The following is a 23,842-nucleotide window of genomic DNA, read 5'->3' on the forward strand; positions in this document are numbered from 1 at the left end:
TGAGAAAGGCCCAGGCAAACCTATCGAAGGCTTTTTCCGCATCAGTGGAGACTAGGACTGTAGGAATTTTGTGTGATGTTACATATTCCACTATGTGCATGGTTCTTATTGTTTTGTCTCTGGTCTCCCTGTGCGGAATTAAAGCACGCCTGGGTCTAAATGGACAATAGATGGAGGACAGAGTTGATTCTTCTCGCCAATATCTTGGCATAGATTTTTATATCGGCATTTAGCAGCAAGATTAGGTGATAACTGCTTGGATTTTTCGTGGGTTTACCCTCTTTGTGAAGGACAGTGATATGTGCTTCTAAAAGCTGTGGAGACAAACAGCCTCCCTCATCTAAAGAGTTAAACAAATTTGTTAAATGAGGTACTAGGATTTGTTGGAATTGTTTAAAATATGTGTTGGATAAACCATCTGGGCCTGGACTTTTTTGGGTGGGAAAGCTTTTAATTGCTGTGATTGCCTATTGTTCTGTGATTGGTTCGTCTAGGGACTTGGCCAAAGCATCCGACACTGTGGGTAAGCAAGCTTCTCTTAGATAACCGTATGTGAGGGTAGGTTTGTGAAGTATCATCTGTGGGGATGTTGTATAGGGAACAGTAATAGTTGCTAAATGTATTTGCAATTTCTTTACAGTAAAAAAAATCTTTATTTGTGGTGTCTATCATTTTGTGTGTATAGTTTGCATATTGTTTTTTTTCTCAGTGCTTTGGCAAGTAGTGGACCTGCTCTGTTACATTCTGCAAAGTATCTTTTCTTTAGATAGTATGCTTTCCTAAGTACATCTCTAGCTAGAAGATTGTTTAAATATTTCCTGGCCTTAGTGAGATTGTTGGAGATTTCTGTTAAAGTTGGATTTAACATGTGTGCACGTTCTGCGTCATTGAGTCGGAGCAATAGTTGGGCATATTCTAGGTTATAAGACTTGTTAAGGATAGCTTTTTGCTTGATGAACTCCCCTCTAATGACAGCTTTGTGTACTTCCCAAACCACTGCTGGAGAGGATTGGGGGGGGCTGATTATGCTGAAAATAATCTAACTATGTTTTAGATATTTTATCTGAGATTTGGGGTTGCAGTAGAAGGGTTTTATCAAGTCTCAAACAAAAGTCTGGAATCAGTCTTTCAGGCCACTCAATGGTCAGTGACACTGAGGAGTGGTCCGACCAAGGGGTTGGTGTAATATTGGAGTCCCTAGCCAATGACAGTCCCAGCTGGTCTATGCAGATATAATCTAATCTAGAGTGTTGGTTTTATAAGGATATGAGGAGTACGATTTTTGGGTCGGGTGCTGAACTCTCCATAGATCTAATAGGGAGGCAGATCTAAGGCAGTAAGCTATTGTTTTGATAGTGCTCTGGGACTGTGAGCTTTTGGCCAATGAACAGTCAAGCTTAAGGTTGAGTGCAATGTTAAAATCTCCTGCTAGTATTGTGGTTCCTTTTGCTACTCCCAACAGTTTCCCTGTGATTTTCGTGCTTGACCTGTATTTGGGGCATATACATTTGCTAGTGTAATTGGCCTATTAAAAAGGTCTCCTACTAGTATCTACCTTCCGGATCAGAGTACGTGATGAGATTTTGGATGTGGACAGATTTGTGGAGTAGTATGCCTACTCCATTTCTCTTTTTGTGTGTGTGGGAACTAAAATGTCCAATTGGGTAGTGCTTAGACGAAAATTTAGGTTCTGCATTATGCTTCAGATGGGTTTCTTGGATAAAGACAATTTCACTTTTATGCTTAGAAAACCAACTGAGTGTGATCGACCTTTTTGCCGGGGAGTTCAGCCCTTTGGTGTTTTACGTCAATATTTTAAGGTTTCTCGCACTCATTTGGGCAGACATGAGGACTTATAACTCATTGTTATATAATACCTGGCTTAGTAATTTAGACAGTGAACCTCGTACCTCCTTGCAGACTATCTGAAAGACAATGTTAGACCTTACAATTTTTTAGCTACAGTTTCAATATTAACAACTATAACAGTGAAAAACAATAAAATAAAAATTACAAACACAACAATTGCATATATCCATATACAATACATAAAAATAATGGGGGTACTTCCCTGCTCACAATGAGACATGAACATGAGAGTATCTGCTACTTCATTTTGACTTTTTAATAATGTACATTCTAAATATAAGATAATGTTAAGCTATCTTGTAAAACATCTGTAGATTAAGTATACTCACACTGTCGGGCATATCAACAACAATTCTACTCGCTGCCAGAGTCCTAAGTAGGCAAGTAACAACATGGACTATTCTCTCCACTATGGAAAGAATACCTAGAAAAAGAAGATTGGACTTGTCTTTATCTGCCAGAGGGTCTCAGGTGGGGTTAGTGTCAGAGTCTCTGGAACTGGAGGCTGGTTGAGAACTTTTCCAATTCATTCTGGTCCAACTGCTTTGTGGTTTAGGATCACTTGGTGTATTTGTCGTTTTCAGGGATGCAGGCCTGTCCAGGGATGGCAGAGAGGGTTGGGGTATGCTGAGTTGCTTGCAGAAACTTTCCAAATCATCTGGGGTTCTGTAAGTGGTGATTTGTGAGCCTTGCAGGACTTTAATGCAAAATGGGAAACCTCATCTGTATGGGATTTTCAGATCTTGGAGGTGTAAGGTTAAATACCTTGCTTTTCTTCTTCTGTTCAAGGTGATGGTGCTTAGGTCAGCATACACCTAAATACTGTCACCTTCATACATGATTTGATGCATTTTCCTGGAAGCCTCCATTATTTTTTCTTTATCATAAAAAATTTGTAGCTTCAAAACTATATCTCTGGGGGGTTTACCATCTGGTGGCTCCAACCGTAAGGCTCTATAAGCGCTTTCTATGGGCATGTTAGGTGAATATTTAACTTGTAGCAGAAATTAGAACAGACTTTGTAGGTATTGAGGTATTTGGGTCGGGATTATTTTTTCAGATACTCCCCGTATCCTAATATTGTTCTAGTGCCCCCTATTGTCTAGATCTTCTAGTTGAAGCTGCATTTGTTGTATTAAAAAATCTTGAACATCAAGAGCTCTATTGCGCTGGTCAGTGTTGTTGTATATTTGATCTATGTCTTCTTCAAGGTGTGCCACTCTATCTCCTAATTCGGAGAGGTCTTTTTTCCCTTTGGTGAGGCCATCCTTGATCATTTTCCCTACTTGAGAGATAAGAGAAGCAAAGTCTGCCTTTGTAGGGAGGTTGTCGATGTCTGCTCTCGTAAGTGGGCTACTTACTGGTGGGTTCTGTGTAGTGGATTCTGTCTCCACAGGCATGATGTCTGAAATGGATGGTACTGAGTCTGGCATTTCAAGTACTTTGAAGAAATGATTACGTTTTGTTGACGCTAATGTGTGGCTCTTAGCTGGTTTATCTTGTTTAGATAACCTTCTAGAGGCCATTGCAATTCAAATATATAGTACTGGTCTTTTACCTTTTGGAGCGGGTAGTTATAGGTATGTCTCTTGTGCCCCTTAGTGTCTCCGCTGCTGGGTTCATTTAATTTTAGCTCCTCTCAACGTGTTGTTGTCTCTATTCATGCGCGGGTTATATTTGAGGGGCGACTAGCTTATATGAAGCTTGTGTGAGGCTGTGCTATGGCTTTAAGTGATAGCCAAATCTAGCTCATTTATCTGAGAATGTAGCTTTAGCCTCACTTGAGTTGTGTGGTTTGGCTCTGTTGTTGCGAGGTTCTGTTTTCATACACATCAGGCTTGGTGGATATAGTTATACATTTGTATTTATATCATCCCCCATTTGCGTTTCTGTAATCTTTAAATATTTGCAGGTTGCATTGGGAGACCCTTTGGCTATAATCCCTAATGCTGATGCCTGAAGAAATAGTGCTGTTAAATAAGTGTGGTGTGTACAAAGCAACCTAAAAGAAGGCAGAGGTGACTAAAAGTGAATAGCAATGTCAAATCGGATGCAATATTACCAGCAATGTGGAGTGGATCAAAAAAGAGACTGATGATGTCCTAGTCCTAATATTGAGCTGGTATGTAGAGGTGTAGACTTAGAGGTGTACAAATAAATTTGGTACGATCGACCTAGTCTTTGAAATACAGTTTAATACAATCACGAAATTGTGGATTAAAAATACAGTGGATAAAAATCGATGGATTGATAAAACTCAACAGACAAATAACAATATAAACAAATCACAATATAAAAAAAAATCACAATATAAAAATCATGGATCCATGATTTCTTATTCTAAACAGTATAAAACTTTTAATAGCAGAGAGATGACGTAAGACAGATGAGTACTTTTATAATATGGCTTGACAATTTAAAGTGGCTTGAGGATTGGAGTGACTCGCGCAATTATGCAGGAAGGGGACTGAGCTTACTCAACTCTTAACGCTGAGGTCAAATTATATACTAGGATATGTAGTACATTGAGTGGATTGCTTGTGGGTTGGTGGACCAGACTTGAGGCTGAATTAGAGGAAAGTAAGTGCTGACATGCCAACTTTAAACCTTGAATTGATTATAAACCTTTGTGTGTAAGTGCATATATATCAATCAAAACAAAAATGCAAAAAAAAATGTTTAAAGCACGTGCATACTCTTTGTGACTATTTAAAATGTATCCAATGAAATTAAGTCCAATATATTGTGTCCAATAATTGGGTCCAATGTAAGTGTATCAAAAAGTGAAAACACCAAATAAATATACCTGGAAAAATTAGTAAAAAATTAAAAATAAAAATCAAATAAAAAATGAAAAAAATTGAAAATTGTGGAAAAATTGTGAAAAAATTTAAAAAATTGGAGAAAATTCCTGAGAGCAAGTGTGAACAGTCAAGTGGACATCGAATCAAGTCAGTGAGATAAATCCAATGGTGAATGAGTAAATAAATAAGCAAAAAAAACAAGCTTGTTGTTTGATGGGGATAATTCTCAGGCTAGGTCCTGATGGCTTCTTGTAAAAGTTAAAATCGATAGTGTAGATTATAGAAATAAAGGAAACAATAATGGAAATGTGCTTACCAGCTTTTGTCAATGCATTTCGGCCCACTTTCAGGCCTTTATCAAGTCACTCCAATCCTCAAGCCACTTTAAATTGTCAAGCCATATTATAGAAGTACTCATCTGTCTTAACTCATCTCTCTGCTATTGAAAGTTTTATACTGTTTAGAATAAGACATCATGGATCCATGATTTTTATATTGTGATTTTTTTTTTTATATTGTGGTTTGTTTATATTGTTATTTGTCTGTTAAATTTTAACAATCCATCGATTTTTATCCACTGTATTTTTAATCCACGATTTTGTGATTGTATTAAACTGTATTTCAAAGACTAGGTTGATCGTACCAAATTTAATTGTATACCTCTAAGTCTACACCTCTACATACCAGCTCAATATTAGGACTAGGACATCATCAGTCTCTTTTTTGATCCACTCCACATTGCTGGTAATATTGCATCCTATTTGACATTGCTATTCACTTTTAGTCACCTCGGCCTTCTTTCTGGCGCTTTGTACACACCACACTCAATTGAATTCCCCAGCTAGGAGGCCTTTGTCCAGAGCTACAGGTGCAGCCCTTTGGCGCTTAGTCTTAAAACCATTTGAAATAGTGCTGTTACTGCTCTTAATGCATTTATAGAGCGTTTCTATTCCTCTGCCCTTTATTTATCTGCTGCATACATTTTTCTTTTCACCGGGCTTGTGCCATTGTGAACACAGTTCTGCCTTAATTTAAGATGTGTCACTTTGTCAGGCCTAGTGAAAGGGGCCGGTCTCTCACCTTGCTCAATGTAACTCTGACGTCTGTGACGTTAATCAAGCAGGAGTTGTTCCCATGTCTTATCTGAGTGGTCCGGTAGCTTATTCTCCGGTATGCGGTCTGGTTTGCACTCGGTGGGTGACTGAAATGTGGCCTGGAAGTACGTGTAGTTATGGAGCTTCACTTTTTAGCAGCCACATTTGGTGATGGCTGGCTCCGCCCCCTTCCCCTCTCCTTTTAAATGTTGCCATAGAGCCATTGGCAGTGTACCTTAGGCAAGAATTGAATGGAATTAGTTGTGTGTGCTTTCACTATATGCAGATGATCTATTAATTTATTTAAAAAATGCTAAAAAAAAACATTCCAACAGCCCTTAAGATCTTCAACCTCTTCAGTTCAATCTCTAGATATAAGGTAAATGTAGACAAATCAGAAATCGTATGGATACATAAAAACAAGGATAGCTTCACACAACATAATTTTAGAGAAGTAGAAAGTTTTAGATACCTTGGAATTAATTTACATAGAGATCCCAATATGTGGAATATGTGTGATATTGAGATTATCAGTTGGTAAGAACCATATCAACCTGTTATTATGTGCACAATGGTAGAGTCAGGAATTGCCTCTTGCATTGTGTGTGTGCTAGGGATGGGCAAATGTTTCTAAAAATTCAAAATTTAAAACAAATTTTGATACATTCGTTCGTTTGAATCAAATTTCGAATGTTTATATAACATTCTAACATTCTATTTTCGAATTTTCGTTTTCGAATTTTTCAATAAAATTTGAAAATATTTGTTTTAATAATAGAATGTTTAGCTATGTATTCATTCAATTTCAAAATGTAATATTCGAATTCGAATGTGACATTCGAATTTGAATGTGACATTCAAATTTGCAATAGTATTTCTAGTCTACAACTGTGTTTAATAAATGTAATATTCGAATGCCACATTCGAATTCGAATGTCACATTCAAATTTGAAATATTATTTTTAGTCTAATACTGTGTTTTAAATGTGATATTTGATTCAAATGTGATATTTGATTAAAATGTGAAATTCGAATTTGAAATATTATTTCTAGTCTAATACAGTACTGTGTTTTATAAATGTAATATTCGAATTCGAATGTGACATTCGATTCGAATGTGATATTCAATTCGAATGTGACATTTGAAATAGTGTTTCTAGTCTACAATTGTGTTTTATAAATGTAATATTCGAATTTGAATGTGATATTCGAATGTAACATTCGATTTAGAATTTGACATTCGAATTCGAATGTGACATTCGAAAACTGTAAATAACATTCGAAAATCGAATTTTTAAGAATATTCGTTATTATCAACATTCTATTATGTAAATAGAATTTCTACAATAACATTCGTTCTAACATTCGAATTCGGATATAAACACATTCGCCCATCCCTAGTGTGTGTATAGCATTCTTAATAAAGTTTATAGTTATAAAGACCTGTGCTTGCTCTCCTTATATAAATAAATAAAACAGTATAAACTTAATTACTCACCCTTTTTTTCATAAATAACCCCCAAATTGTGTCGCTGGAGTTTCTTCCCTATTTCATTAACAGCCAAAGTAATAATTATTAAATCTATTCTCTTCCCTCAATTACTATATATTATGAACAATCTACCCCTGTTTATTTTAGACAAGGATATCAAGATTTTTAATAGGGAATGTGCTAAATTTTTCTGGAGGAGGAATAGACATATGCTCTCTATAGCCAGACTTTCTCAGCTTGAATAATTCGGAGTCCTTGCATTTACAGATATTAGGTTGTATAATATCTCTATACTTGCTCGACATGGAGTGGACTGGCTCCTCTCAGCCAATTATTTAACCAACATAAAGATGGTGGAAAAGCTTATACAGCCTTTTTTCACTTAAAGCTATCTTACATTGCCCACATGCACAACTTCCTGGAAATATTAAAATAATGTCTAGTATTTACAATGTGGTTAAATCTTGGCAGCCCAACTCTGTTTTATATTAAAGATTAATTTTCACAAACCTGCTTTCTTACCAATTAGAGGTCATCCGGAATTTCAGCCTGGGTTCCAGTCCGAGGTATGTAATAGGTGGGCTGATAATGGTTTAACTATGGTAGTACAAACTCTTGATAGGGAGCTTAGTATGAGAACTTTTGAGAGTACAATCTGCCTAATAATAGTTTTTATGCATATCTTCAACTGCGACATTATATCCATAAAAAGATGCAGTCGGGATAGTGGTTGGAACAATTTGGTAAATTAGGTGATTATATTAATCTCTACAGGCAGGGGAATCAATTAATCTCATTATTATACAAAATTTTGCTGGCCAAACAAGGTCAGTTAAATTTGGAGAAGTTGTCTCTATATTGGATTAAGAATTTTGAAGATGTTGATACTGATATAATCAGTAAAGGTATCAAGTGGGTATGTGGTGCTCTCCTCTCCTCTTCTTGGAAGGAATCTCATTTAAAGCTTCTCAATAAAACGTATATTACACCGAAAAGACTAGTCAGATGGTCGCAAAACTATCAAGATTATTGTTATAAATGTCACTCTCCTGCAGCGGACCTACTCCATTGTTTTTTGGATTGGCCGAAAATAAGACAGTTATGGCAGAAAGTCAATTTCTGGCTAAATAAAAATATAACGGATTATTTTGTTATAGAGCCAAAAAATTTTTTTTTCTTATATCAGACCTCTAATATGCAGAGCCATAATTTGATTAATACTGCTATTATGATTGTACAAAATCTGATTTTAAAAAATTGGAAAAATTGGAAACCTCCACCTTTCGGACTGTTTATTGAGGCAATTAAATCACAGACTATGTTTGAACAGCATAATATATCTAATATACAAAATCGACAAATACATTCGGCTAGATTACAAGTTGTGTGTTTAAAAAGCAGCGTTAAGAGGTCTGCTTTTTAACGCCCGCTGGTATTACGATGTCCGGTTCGGCAGATTAGGGGTTAAAAAAATTATTTTAGTGTTTGTGATGAGGAAGGGCCTCGGTTTAGGGGTTAATAGGTAGTTTATGGGTGTTAGTGTACTTTTTAGCACTTTAGTTAAGAGTTTTATGCTACGGCGTTGTAGTGTAAAACTCTTAACTACTGACTTTAAAATGCGGTACCAGTCTTGACAGGAGAGGGTGTACCGCTCACTTTTTATCAGACTTGTAATACCGGCTCTATATAAATTCCATTGAAAAAAGAGGATACGCAATTTACGTAAGTGGATTTGCAGTATTTCAAAGTCTGGCCAAAAAAGTAAGCGGTACACCCTCTCCTGCCAAGACTGGTACCGCATTTTAAAGTCAGTAGTTAAGAGTTTTACACTACAACGCCATAGCATAAAACTCTTAACTAAAGTGCTAAAAAGTACACTAACACCTATAAACTACCTATTAACCCCTAAACCGAGGCCCTCCCGCATAACAATCATAATTTTTTTAACCCCTAATCTGCTGAACCGGACATCGCCGCCACTATAATAAACATATTAACCCCTAAACTGCCACCCTCCCGTCTCGCAAACATTAGTTAAATATTATTAACCACTAATCTGCCGTCCCTAACATCGCCGACACCTACCTACATTTATTAACCCCTAATCTGCCGCCCCCAACGTCGCTGCCACTATACTAAAGTTATTAACCCCTAAATCTAAGTCTAACCCTAACCCTAACACCCCCTAACTTAAATATAATTAAAATAAATCTAAATAAAAATTCCTATCATTAACTAAATAATTCCTATTTAAAACTAAATACTTACCTATAAAATAAACCCTAAGCTAGCTACAATATAACTAATAGTTACATTGTAACTAGCTTAGGGTTTATTTTTATTTTACAGGCAAGTTTGTATTTATTTTAATTAGGTTGAATAGTTATTACCTAGTTAAAATAAATACAAAGTTGCCAGTAAAATAAAACCTAACCTAAGTTACAATTACACCTAACACTATACTATAATTAAATTATTTCCCTAAATTAAATACAATTAAATAAAATTATCTAAAGTACAAAAAAAACACACTAAATTAAAGAAAATAATAAACGAATTACAAGATTTTTAAACTAATTACACCAAATCTAATCCCCCTAACAAAATAAAAAAGCCCCCCCAAAATAAAAAAAGCCCTACCCTACACTAAATTACAAATAGCCCTTAAAAGGGCCTTTTGAGGGGCATTGCCCCAAAGTAATCAGCTCTTTTACCTGTAAAAAAAATTACAAATCCCCCCCAACATTAAAACCCACCGCCCACACAACCAAGCCTACTCTAAAACCCACAAAATAACCCCTTAAAAAAACCTAACACTAACTCCTTGAAGATCACCTTACCGGGAGAAGTCTTCATCCAACTGGGCCAAAGTCCTCAACGAAGCCGGGAGAAGTCTTCATCCAAGCCGGGCGAAGTGGTCCTTCAGATGAGCAGAAGTCTTCATCCAGACTGCATCTTCTATCTTCATCCATCCGGTGAGGAGCGGGTCCATCTTCCAGACATCCGACGCGGATCATCCTCTTTATCTGACGGCTAAGACTGAATGAAGGTCCCTTTAAATGATGTCATCCAAGAAGGTGTCCCTTCAATTCCGATTGGCTGATAGAATTCTATCAGCCAATCGGAATTAAGGTAGAAAAAATCCTATTGGCTGATGCAATCAGCCAATAGGATTGAGCTTGCATTCTATTGGCTGATTGTAACAATCAATAGAATGCCAGCTCAATCCTATTGGCTGATTGCATCAGCCAATAGGATTGAACTTCAATCCTATTGGCTGATTGCATCAGCCAATAGGATTTTTTCAACCTTAATTCCGATTGGCTGATAGAATTCTATCAGCCAATCAGAATTGAAGGGACGCCATCTTGGATGACGTCATTTAAAGGAACTATCATTCAGTCTTAGCAGTCGAATGAAGAGGATGCTCCGCATCGGATGTCTTGAAGATGGACCCGCTCCACGCCGGATGGATGAAGATAGAAGATGCCATCAGGATGAAGACTTCTGCCCGTCTTGAGGACCACTTCGCCCGGCTTGGATGAAGACTTCTCCCGGCTTAGTTGAGGACTTCGGCCTGGTTGGATGAAGACTTCTCCCGGTAAGGTGATCTTCAAGGGGTTAGTGTTAGGTTTTTTTAAGGGGTATTGGGTGGGTTTTAGAGTAGGGTTGGTTGTGTGGGTGGTGGGTTTTAATGTTGGGGGGGATTTGTAATTTTTTTTACAGGTAAAAGAGCTGATTACTTTGGGGCAATGCCCCCAAAAGGCCCTTTTAAGGGCTATTTGTAATTTAGTGTAGGGTAGGGCTTTATATTATTTTGGGGTGCTTTTTTATTTTGTTAGGGGGATTAGATTAGGTGTAATTAGTTTAAAAATCTTGTAATTTGTTATTATTTTCTGTAATTTAGTGGGCTTTTTTGTACTTTGTACTAATTATAGTGTAGTGTTATGTGTAATTGTAACTTAGGTTAGGTTTTATTTTACAGGTAACTTTGTATTTATTTTAGCTAGGTAGTTATTAAATAGTTAATAACTATTTAATAACTATTCTACCTAGTTAAAATAAATTCAAACTTGCCTGTAAAATAAAAATAAAACCTAAGCTAGCTACAATGTAACTAATAGTATTTAGTTTTAAATAGGAATAATTTAGGTAATGATAGGAATATTTATTTTGATTTATTGTAATTATATTTAAGTTAGGGGGTGTTAGGTTTAGGGTAAGACTTAGGTTTAGGGGTTAATACATTCAGTATAGTGGCGGCGATGTTGGGGGTGGCAGATTAGGGGTTAATAAATGTAGGTAGGTGGTGGCGACATTGGGGGCAGCAGAGTAAGGGTTAATAAATATAATGTAGAGTTTGGGGATGTTGGGGGCAGCAGATTAGGGGTTCATAAGTATAATGTAGGTGGCGGCGGTATCTGGAGCGGCACATTAGGGGTTAATAATTATAATGTAGGTGTCGGCGATGTTGGGGGCAGCAGATTAGGGGTTAATACATGTAGGATTAGGGGTGTTTAGACTCGGGTTCATGTTAGGGTGTTAGTTGTAGACATAAATTTTATTTCCCCTTAGGAATCAATGGGGCTGTGTTAAGGAGCTTAACGCTGCTTTTTGTATGGTGTTAGACTTTTTTCAGTCGGCTCTCCCTGTTGATTCCTATGGGGAAATCGTGCACGTGCACGTTACACCAGCTCACTGCTGACTTAAGCAGCACTGGTATTGGAGTGCGGTAATGAGCAAAATTTTGCTCAACGCTCACTTCTAGACTTTTAACGACGGGTTTGTAAAAACTCGTAATACCAGCGCTGTAGGTAAGTGAGCGGTGAGTATAAACTGCTTGTTAGCACCGCATAGCCTCTAAGGCAAAACTCGTAATCTAGGTGATTGTTTTTTCAATAAATAGCTTAAAATTATTCAGACCTACCCTATATCAATACATACTCACTAAACAATTCCATAGGTCTGTCTACTTTGAAAGTTTAATATTACGTGAAATATTCCCATTATCTTGGTATTAAAACATGAAGAAGGAGCATTAGGGACGGAGGAGGAGAAGTGAGAGATGGTTCATTAGGGAGGTAAGGGAGTGTTTTTTCCCTTTTTTCCTTTTTTTTCCCTCCTATCTCACCTATTTATTTAAATAAATAATATAGCTTAAGTAACTGTTAATTATGTATGATTTATGCATGTGATGTATGTATGTGCAAATTAATTACATATATTATGTTCTTGTAAAAGACTTTTTACCTATAATTTTTCTTATTATTTTTTAAATATAATATAAAACCCCAGCAAGGTGATGTAAAAATGCCAATTATTATTATTATTATCAGTTATTTGTAGAGCGCCAACAGATTCCGCAGCGCTATAAACAAAGGGGAGTATAAAACAATTAAGGGATAAAGTGGGAAGAGGGCCCTGCCAAGAGTTGCACTGTTGTAATCCACTCTTAAGAAGGTGATCTACAAACAGCTGGGCTCTTAGGCTTACATGCTAAGGGGGTTCAGGGGATAGCAATGGAGGAGTGGAACTGGTATAAAGTAAGGTTAGCATAGGTTGTATGCATCCTTGAACAGCAGAGTCTTTAGGGAGCGCTTGACGCTTTCAAAACTTGGGGACAGTCTTGTGGGGCGAGGCAGAGAGTTCCACAAGATGGGAGCCAGTCTGGAGAAGCCCTGTAAACGGGAGTGCGATGAGGTAACCAGAGAGGAGGAGAGTAGGAGGTCATGAGCAGAGCGAAGAGGACGGGAGGGAGAGTATCTGGAGACAAGGTCTGAGGTATAGGGGGGAGCAGTGCAGTTGAGGGCTTTGTATGTCAGAGTCAGAATTTTGTGTTTGATCCTAGAGGCAAGAGGAAGCCAGTGAAGGGATTGGCAGAGAGGAGCAGCAGATGAAGAGAGACGTGTAAGGAAGATGAGTCTGGCAGAGGCATTCAGTATGGATTGTAAGGGAGCTAGGCGGCAGGTGGGGAGACCAGAGAGGACAGAGTTGCAGTAATCAAGGCGGGAAAGAATGAGAGAGTGGATTGAAATCTTAGTTGTTTCTTGTGTAAGGAAGTGTCTAATTTTGGAGATGTTTTTAAGGTGGAAGCGGCAGGTTTTATCCAAGGACTGAATGTGAGGAGTGAAGGAAAGATCGGAGTCAAATGTGACCCCGAGACATCGGGCATGCGGGGTAGGGGTAATGAAGTTGTCGACAGTTATAGAGATATTGGGGGTGGAGATTTTGGAAGAAGGGGGGAAAATGAGGAGCTCAGTTTTGGAGAGATTTAGCTTGAGGTAGTGGGAGGACATCCAGGAAGAGATGTGAGAAAGACAGTTAGTGACACGGGTTAGCAAGGAAAGAGATAGGTCTGGTGCAGAGATGTAGATTTGGGTGTCATCGGCATACAAATGATATTGGAAACTGTGGGACTTAATTAGGGAGCCTAGTGATGATGTATAGATTGAGAAGAGAAGGGGACCAAGGACAGAGCCTTGCGGTACTCCAACAGAAAGTGGTGACGGGGCAGAGGAGGCCCCAGGGAAGGCACACCAATGCACACCGGTTTATTTTTTGTTTAAATGTGAATGTAAACATGATCTGTCTGTATAAATTCTGTGTCGCCTTGCAAGGCATGGATTCTGTGTCATGATCACTTTGCTGGTTATAAATAAATATTAAAAAAAAATGGTATATGGTCTAGAAAACAAACATACACAGACTTGATGAACTTGATTAAAAAAATATACATAGTTTAAAGGGGAAAAGTGATATGATAGAAACTTTTAAGTATATTTAGGGCTTAATAAAACTGCAGCTGAAAGTATTTTTCACAATAAATATCAACAGCAGAACAAGGGGTCATGATCTCAAGTTGAAGGGTAACAGGTTTAAGAGTAATTTGTGAAATCACTTCTTCACAGAAAGGGCATTGTAGGGGACTTCCAGAATGCCTGACATCAGCATAAGGCTATCCTACAAACTAAGCTTATACAATATAGAAAATATGGGCAGAGTTGTTGGGTCTATGGTTATTATTTTTAATAAAAATCTACAGTATGTTTCTCTGTTTCTCTTATTAGAATCAGTAAACAAATTTATTTTTTCAATTCATTCTTTTTTTTTAGCAATAATAGTACAATATATGTGGGGATTTTTACACAACTAAAATATTTTATTAAAGGATTACTTTCTGTTATAATTTTTAAGCTAAATAACTAACATATTAAAGTTAATAAACATTAATTAAAACCTACTGACCTATATTTTCTCCAAAACGAAGTTTCATAACGTTCTAAAAGTTATATCTTTTATTCGCCGATGATGTCACGTTATCCTGCCCACTATTTTCAGCACTGCATGTTCAAAATACTTAAACCAATAACTTTGTGTTTAAAGCTCCATTTTGAAACCTAGGTATTGAAAATGGATTGGTACAGAGTAAAGGATACCCACAGAGTGGGCTTGGAAAACAATTAAATTTGCAGACAAGATTTCTGACATACGGTAGAGATATGTTAATGAAATGCTATTGATAAAAAGCATATTTGGGGTAGTTAGTTAGTAACAGGCATAGAAAATATTTACTTACAGTGGCCCTTTAAACTTAACTGTAAAAAAAAAGAAAATTATATTAAAAATAAATATTATCTAACACAAAAGGGCTGTATCATTAACCCTCAGCAATGATTTTTTTTCTGTAATTTGAGATTTATCTTTGAATAAAAGGAAGTAAATATGTAAACATTTCTACTTTAAATCCTGCAAGAGGAAAAAAAAAAAAAACAAGAAAAATCTTGAGCTTAATCATCTGCACAGTTTGTTTTTTTAAAAGCGAAGTGCATTTCCTTGAACTCTTTATTTGTTATAGCGCTGTTGATTACAGTGTTCTAACACTAACTTTCTAATAATGCTTTTAAAAAAAATAGTGTTTTGAAGGTTAGGTTCTACATAGATTATAAAGAACTACCTTCCCCATATGCCTCTGGATATATCAGGATTTCTTTAAAGTGGAGTTAGCAATAGAGAAAAGAGAGTGAGCTCAGGTTGACATGTCAGAGGAGAAAAAAAAATGACCATTTTAAGCTAAAAATGGGCTGGCTCCTAAGCTTTACATTCCTGCTTTTAAAAAAAAAGATACAAAGAAAACAAAGAAAAAATAATAATTGGAGTAAATTAGAAAGTATCTTATAATTGCATGCTCTATCTGAATAATGAAAGGAAAAAAATTGGGTTTAGTATTCCTTCAAGCAAGAAAGCAAGCAATGCAGGGATGATAGAAAAAACAAAAATCAGATTATATTTTAGCCAGGAAGATGGGTTGTAATATGTAGAGAGGAGAGACATGGATTATTTTTTATATGCTGGTTAAAGGGCCATAATACCCAAATGTTTAAACACTTGAAAGTGATGCAGCATAGCTGTAAAAAGCTGACTAGAAAATATCTCCTGAACATCTCTATGTAAAAAAGAAAGATATTTTACCCCAAAAGTTTCTCAGTAGCCACCTCCCATTGTAAAGGATTTCTAAGCAGCATTTTAGTGTGTCTGTCCTGGGACAGCTTAGGGGATGAGCCTTGTGAACTCTCATATTATTTCACCAATCAGGTAAAGGAAGCTTACTATGAAATATCATGAGAGTTAAGTCAAATCTCATGAGATCACAGTAAGAGTTCATGACCTCAGCACTGCTGATGCTGATTGGCTGCTGTTCATTTCTTCATTTCTTTTTTTTTTTTTACCTGCAGCTAGGAGCAGGTGAAGTATAACTTTTTACACAGCACTTACTCTGCTGAGCTGAGGAGATTGTGAGGTGAAATATCTTCCTTTTTTACATAGAGATGCTCAGGTGATATTTTCCTGTCAGCTTTTTACAGTTATACTGCATCAGTTTCAAGTGATTTATCATATGAGTATAATGTCCCTTTAAATGAAGAGGAGTAGAATATGAAAAATTACAGGTACAGATGAAATATGGGTTTTCCTTTGCATGCAGTAGGTTTCATAGCCCAAGGCATGGTCCTCAAGGAATGCAAATAACCATTCTGGCAATCTTATTCTAAAGAGCTTATTAGAAGCTAATGTAAAAATAAAATTATAGGACAGATACCCCATAAAGTGTAACTAGACCAGTGATGAGTTCCACAATACAATTCTCTTCTGGTATGCATGTTAAAGAAGATTAAAGGGACAACTACAATAGCATGTTACTGCCGGTCTTTTGTTATAAATCTTTATTAGTGGCAGTTGGTGAAGCTCCGCCTCTTCACATTGAGCAGAGCCGTCTTTTATCTTAATTACGTTAGTTTTTTTTATATACTGTATATAACTTGTAGTACGCACTTCAATTTAGTGTGCACAAGACGGCGTGGGTGCTATACATGTTGCAGTGTTACGTAGAGCTTTTTAAATATGTTATGTAGCTTTTAAACTGTGCAACAACAACAAAACAAATTGAAAAATATAATTCATTTGTTCTGTGTGTTGTGTGCTAAACTCCAGTGCAACATAATCCTGTGAAAAAGCTAGTAATTTCACTGATATGTAAATGTGCAACACTTCTTTTACTGAGTGCTAAAATACATGTGCTTCAAAATGGTAGCACCCAGTATGAAGAGGTGGAGCCTCTCCAACCAGTACTTCTAAAGGGTTAAAATAATAAAATGCCTCTAAACACAGCTGCTGCCAAAGGGGAGGCGCCTCATAGGGTAATATTGTCTTGTACATGACATGAATTAAATATAAAAGGAATCACTCACGTGATATAGAGCACCACAGGTAGTGCTCTTGATGCAAGCTGCATTATAAACCCTCTAGCTAGGCTAGCCTCCGGTTCTGCTTCAGCTTATTTAAGTCCATGGTCTTGGCCTCCAAGCTTGTCCCAGGACAGACCTCTTACTGATCGGTGATATTGCTATAAACCAGCAGATTCTTGCAGCAGGATAGAAACAATAGGAAAAAACGCGGCTTCATCAGGCTATCTATAGTGAGTAGTAACTATACTTATATAATTGTACACAGCAGTTTGATGTCCCCTAAGGAAGGGAAGATTAAACAGAAATTGATAATTGTGTTCCCATGAAATGTAATAGTTCCAAATTCTAGAGAACAGAGCTGTTGTCTTTTAGCATATGAAATACCCAGAATAAAACTTTTTTTTAAATTCAGGGTAATAATAACCTGAACCCTAAAGTAGTAAGTGGTTATGATCCTAGACTTATAGTAAAATAAACTTACATAAAGGAGAAAATATCTTGAGGATGAGTAATTGCTTTTTTTTAGATAGATTAAATAAATCCCCAGAATATGTGATATTAGGAGAATTTGCACTCAACTGCCAATACCCCCCCCCCCCCATTAAAAAAGGAAAACAATCAGATCTGATATACTGTGTCTGACTCTGTAACTATGACAAACAACCACAAACAACAGAGGTAATAGTTACACCGTCAAAATAGTAGAAAATCCAACTTCCAATCAGATTTCAGATACAAGCTAATTCCGCTGGTGGATGGTTAAAAGCATTAATAAAAAAGTTTTTTTCATATGTTTACCCAATATGAATGTAAGAAAGTTCAGGATTTATCATATATAAAACTTGGGATGGCTAATTAATTTAAATAGAAAACTAGGTGCATTTTAAATATATTGGGATATTGTCATAGGCAAAAAGAAGTTCTTTTACAGATAGGATAGATATACAGTAGGTTAAATCTAGGGATGGACGAATGTTTTGCAACATTCGAAAAATGAAACTAATTTTAACACATTTGTTCGTTCTAATCGAATTTCAAATGTTTACATAACATTCTAACATTCGATTTTTGAATGTTTGGTTTCAAATTTTACGATTACATTCGAAAATATTCTTTTCGAAAAAATTAGAATTTATATTTGTAATAGTATTTCTAATGCTTTCTTTAAATGTAATATTCAAATTATGCAATATTCGAATTCGAAAAATTTGAATTTATATGTTTGTAATAGTATTGCTAATGCTTTCTTTAAATGTAATATTCAAATTATGCAATAGTCTATATAGAAACATTCTAAATGATATATTTGTATCTATTATGTATCAATTTACTAGATTCTCTCCCTACCACATGAACTATTGAACTTCTGAATAGTATTTGTTAAATAGAATGCTAAATTTCGAATGTGGACATTCGATATAATTATAAACATTCAAATTTATAATTCGAATTTCGGTAATAACATTCGTTATAACATTCGAAATTCGGAAATTTACACATTCGCCCATCCCTAGTTAAATCCTGTGTGCACGTACATTTGCAGGATGTTGATTTAGCAAAGTTCTTGTGGGGCAAAATAAACATAACACAAAGCAAAGTGTTAAATGAAAAAGTTGGGGACAGTAGAAAATCAATTATCTCTATGTAATAATAATTTAATGCTTGCATTATCAAACTACTTTATTACTGTTTCATACAGAAAATCTTATTTTTAATAAGAATAGGGTCAATAGCAATCCTTTAGAAAATGTTCCAAAAAATTCACCATTAAACTTTATGGAATTTTATAGATAAATCAATTGCTATGCTTTTCTAAAGGAATGTGATAGACCAAAATACAGTACCCATGTCTAAAGCCAAATTATAATGAGTATTTAGTAATTATTATTTTTATTTCAAAAAACTATATTCAAGCTCTAAACAGTTATAGCATTGCAAAATCAATAATAGCTTTCTGTGTATTAAATAATAAAAACATATGTAATAAATAAATAAATAAATAAATAAATAAAGAAATAAATAAAGAACCAATTCATAGAATAGTGCACTTACTCATATTAGGTCTTAAATGTAAAAGGCATTTTTTTTTTGCTGCAATTTATGTTATTGTATTGCTATATTCTATAAGTACAAAACTACTGATGCATTCATTTAATACTTTAAAACAGCTGTAGATCCTCTCTGCTTTGCTAAGCAAAAATCCTTTCCATTGAATTTTGTTTAATTAAAATAATAGCAATTTTTAAATGGTTAATCTTTAATCTTAACACTAAAACTGTGAGTAAAAGTTGCATATATGTGGTAAAAAGTCGCCTTGGATATCTTTTTGCTTCTGATGACCAAACATAAATTGAGAATTTTGAGTTTAAAATACTTATACACATAATCATATGCAGACCCTTTAATCAGAAGGAGGCAGTCCCAAAAAAATGGAGTCACCTAAAGTATGGACAGTGTGATCTACGCACTGCAATACCCAAATAAGGTCTAGATTACAAGTGGAGCAATAACTGTAGTGTGCGAGTGATATGGGGTATTTCTCGGCTCTTTGATATTTGATAAATCAACTGAAATATCTTGCAGATTATGAGCTGAATGTGAACACGTTCACTTGAGCGCAATTGAATTTAACGATAATTGGGTTAGCGCCACTTTTGAGCTCTTTTTAATTAGTAAATAATTAATAAGGAATTATGAATATTTCACATTCCAATGTTCTTCACATAGAACAATATGTTCTATTTATTCTTAAAGGGACAGTAAATTCATAAATAGACATTCATGATTTAGACAGAGCATACAATTTTAACATCTTAACGTGCCAGGCATGTCCTACAAAAAGTGTCAGTTAATGACCAAGGATGTGTCTGGCATGTCCTCTGGGGTTTCAAGCACTGGAAGCAATCGTGATCACTTTCAGGATATTGCAGTGATGCCTCAATATTGAGGCATTGTGCTATACCCTTTTTAAGCACACCGATGCAGAGAGGCCCTCTCTGCATCGGCAAGTGATGGCGCAGATCTTTGGTGGGTGGAAGGTATACGAGGGAGGCGGGTGGGCAGCCTATCGCTGGAGCAGTTCCTGTTCCTGGCTCATGTGCATGGCAGTTATCGGGAGCATACACGGGGGTTGGGCACATACGTATGGGGGGCGTGCCCACGTTACACACAACTTTTAAGGTAGGAGGGACAGAGAGAGGAAGGGGGAATAACTTTTGGGAAAGGGATCTAGGAGGGGGAGGGGGGAGGATATTGAGGGACCAGCTACACTACAGAACTTTTTTGATTAAGCCCAAAAAATGCCTAAAATTTAGCAAACCGGGTACTGGCAGACAGCTGCCAGTACCCAAGATGGCGGCAAATAGGTAAAGGGGGGAAAGTTTAGAAAGCTGTTTAGGGGGATCAGGGAGGTTGGGGGCTAAGGGGAGATCCAACTCTGTAGTATATATATATATATATATATATATATATATATATATATAAAATAATAATAATAATAATAAAAAAAGCCTTTTAATTTAGTACTGGTAGTCTTTCTGCTACTATTTAAGATGGCGCTGACAATTGTGAGATGGGGGAGGAAAGAAAGCTGTTTGAGGGGGCTCAGGGAGGGATCAGGGGTGTAATGTGTCAGGTGGGAGGTTGATCTCTACACTAAAGCTAAAATTAACCCTACAACCTACCTAATTAACCCCATTCACTGCTGGGCATAATACAAGTGTGGTGTACAGCGGCATTTAGCGGCCTTCTAATTACTAAAAAGCAATGCCAAAGCCATATATGTCTGCTATTTCTGAACAAAAGGGATCCCAGAAAAGCATTGACAACCTAAATAAAAAGAGCGAAGCTGTCAACCTGAAAATAAACAATAGCGTAATAGTTTGTTCTATGGCTAATTACCACCTAAGAAGCAGCCTCTTTTTGCTCAACATGTGCCTTTCACAGAGAAGAACTGTCCTGGAGCATATTAGTCTGATCCTGACTTAACAGTACAGTCCAGCCCTGAAATACCAGGCAATCCCTCTCTGAACGAGAGAAATTGCAAAACCCCAGACGTACATTTCGGCCTAGTGTGGACCTCATCAGTGAGGTGCAGCCATATCCCTCTAGGCACACTGAGCAATGGGTACAAGTCTGTATTTCCTTATCACGCTTAAGGAGACTTCCCTAAGAGTCATAATTTGCATAAATAAAGAGAGAAGCACTCAATGTGAGAATGAACAATAGCATAATAGCTTTTCTATGGCTAGTTACCACCCAAGAAGCAGCCTCTTTTTGCTCAACATGTGCCTTTTACAGAGAAGAACTGTTCTGGAGCATATCAGTCTGATCCTGACTTAACAGTACAGTCCAGCCCTGAAATACCAGGCAATCCCTCTCTGAACGAGAGAAATGGCAAAACCCCAGACGTACATCTCGGCCAATCTCTGAACAAAACAACGAAACCCCAGATGTACGTTTCGATCTAGTGTGGGCCTCGTCAGTGAGGTGCAGCCATATCCCTCTAAGCACACTGAGTAATGGGTCCATGTCTGGATTCCCGCATCACCCTTAGAGAGACTTCCCTAAGAGTCATAATTTGCATAAATAAAAAGAGAGAAGCGCTCAACCTGAGAATGAACAATAGCATAATAGCTTGTTCTATGGCTAGTTACCACCAAAGAAGCAGCCTCTTCTTCTTCAACATGTGCCTTTCACAGAGAACAACTGTCCTGTAGCATATCAGTCTGATCCAGACTTAACAGTATAGTCCAGCCCCGAAATACCAGGCAATCCCTCTCTGAATGATAGAAACACCAAAACCACAAACTTACATTATGCAGGAATTCAGACGTGGACCTATTGCTCAGTGTGCCTAGAGAGCTATGGCTTCACCTCACTGACAAGACTCATACATGGCCGAAATGTTCATCTGGGGTTTTGCCGTCTCTCTCGTTCAGAGAGGGATTGCCTGGTATTTCAGGGCTGGGCTGTACTGTCAGGATCAGACTGATATGCTACAAGAAATTTCTTCTCTGTAAAATGCACATGTTGAGCAAAAAGAGGCTGCTTTTTGGGTGGTAGCTAGCCATAGAACAAGCTATTATGCTATTGTTCATTCCCAGGTTGAGCGCTTCTCTCTTTTTATTTAAGCATTTACAACCATTTGTGCGATACTTGCACAAGCTGTTTGTAAATAATTGCAGTGTGAAAATTAAAGTTAGTGAAAAAGTTAACGATTTTTTTTATTTGATCGTATTTGGTAATAAAATGGTGGCAGGAAAAATACCAAAATGGGCCTAGATCAATACTTTGGGTTGTCTACTACACAACACTAAAGCTAAAATTACCCTACAAGCTACCTAATTAACCCCTTCACTGTTGGGCATAATCTGTGCCATAATTGCACAAGCTGTTTGTAAATAATTTTAGTGAGAAACCTAAAGTTTGTGAAAAAGTTAAGAATTTTTTTTATTTGATCGCATTTGGCAGTGAAATGGTGGCAAGAAATATACCAAAATGGGCCTAGATCAATACTTTGGGTTGTCTACTAAAAAAAAATATATACATTTCAAGGGATATTCAGGGATTCCTGACAATTCCAAAAAGAGAATAGCAGCACCACCAACGTTTTAAAGTAAAAAATATTTATTTAAGCCAACATAATAAAAAGACAATGTTTTGTTTTTACTTTATATATACTCACTGGCCAATTTATTAGGTGCACTTTGCTAGTACCAGGTTGGAACCCCTTTTGCCTTCAGAACTGCCTTAATTTTTTGGGGTTTAGATTCAACAAGGTGTCGGAAACATTCCTTAGAGATTTTGGTCCATATTGACATGATAGCATCACGCAGTTGCTGCAGATTTGTCGGCTGCACATCCATGATGAGAATCTCCTGTTCCACCAAAACCCGAAGGTGCTCCATTGGATTGAGATCTGGTGACTGGGGAGGCCATTAGAGTACAGTGTACTCATTGTCATGTTCAAGAAACCAGGTTGAGATGATTTGAGCTTTCTGACATGGTGCATTATCCTGCAGGAAGTAGTCATTAGAAGAGCGGTACACTGTAGTCATAAAGAGATGGACATGGTCAGCAACAATTCTCAGTTAGGCCGTAGCATTTAAATGATGCTCAATTGGTACTAAGGGGCCCAAAGTGTGCCAAAAAAATATCCCCCACACGATTACACCATTACCACCACCCTAAACCGTTGATAAAGGGCAGGATGGATCCATGGATTCATGTTGTTTATGCCAAATTCTGAATGTCACAGCTGAATGTCACAGCTGAATTCGAGACTCATCAGACCAGGCAATATTTTTCTCGTCTTGGAAAGTAGTGGAAAACAGCCGAAATTCCACAGAAAAGGATGCATATATGGCACTTTAGGCCCAGATTAGTAGGTAGGAGTTACCAGAAAGGGTTAAAACATAACCTTTATTGAAATAAAATAAGTTAAAATAGGGTCACAAACAATTTAAAAGTCCAAGATATTAGCAATGCAATCATGTATAAGGGTGGTATGAGTGGACAGTATATAAGGCTTTGATGTAAGTATAGTCCTCAATATCACCCTCAACTGTCTAATTGCACAAATAGTCTCCTCCTCACGTCAAAAAGTGTAGAAGATCAATTACTATACAGATACTGAGAGTGAAATACATGTTTACATAAATAATTCTGGTAAAATAGTGCATAAGTATGTGGTGCTAGGATACATGTGTCCGACAATACTGTAATAGCATGCCAGTGAGTAAGTAGAAATAATGAATATCACATATTGTAGAAGTATTCTCCAAATGTGTATGATATAAGATCAAAAAAATACCCTTCTATCTCAAAATAACACTATGTAGT

Source organism: Bombina bombina, chromosome 2 (assembly GCF_027579735.1).
Source record: "Bombina bombina isolate aBomBom1 chromosome 2, aBomBom1.pri, whole genome shotgun sequence".
Lineage (NCBI taxonomy): Eukaryota > Metazoa > Chordata > Amphibia > Anura > Bombinatoridae > Bombina > Bombina bombina.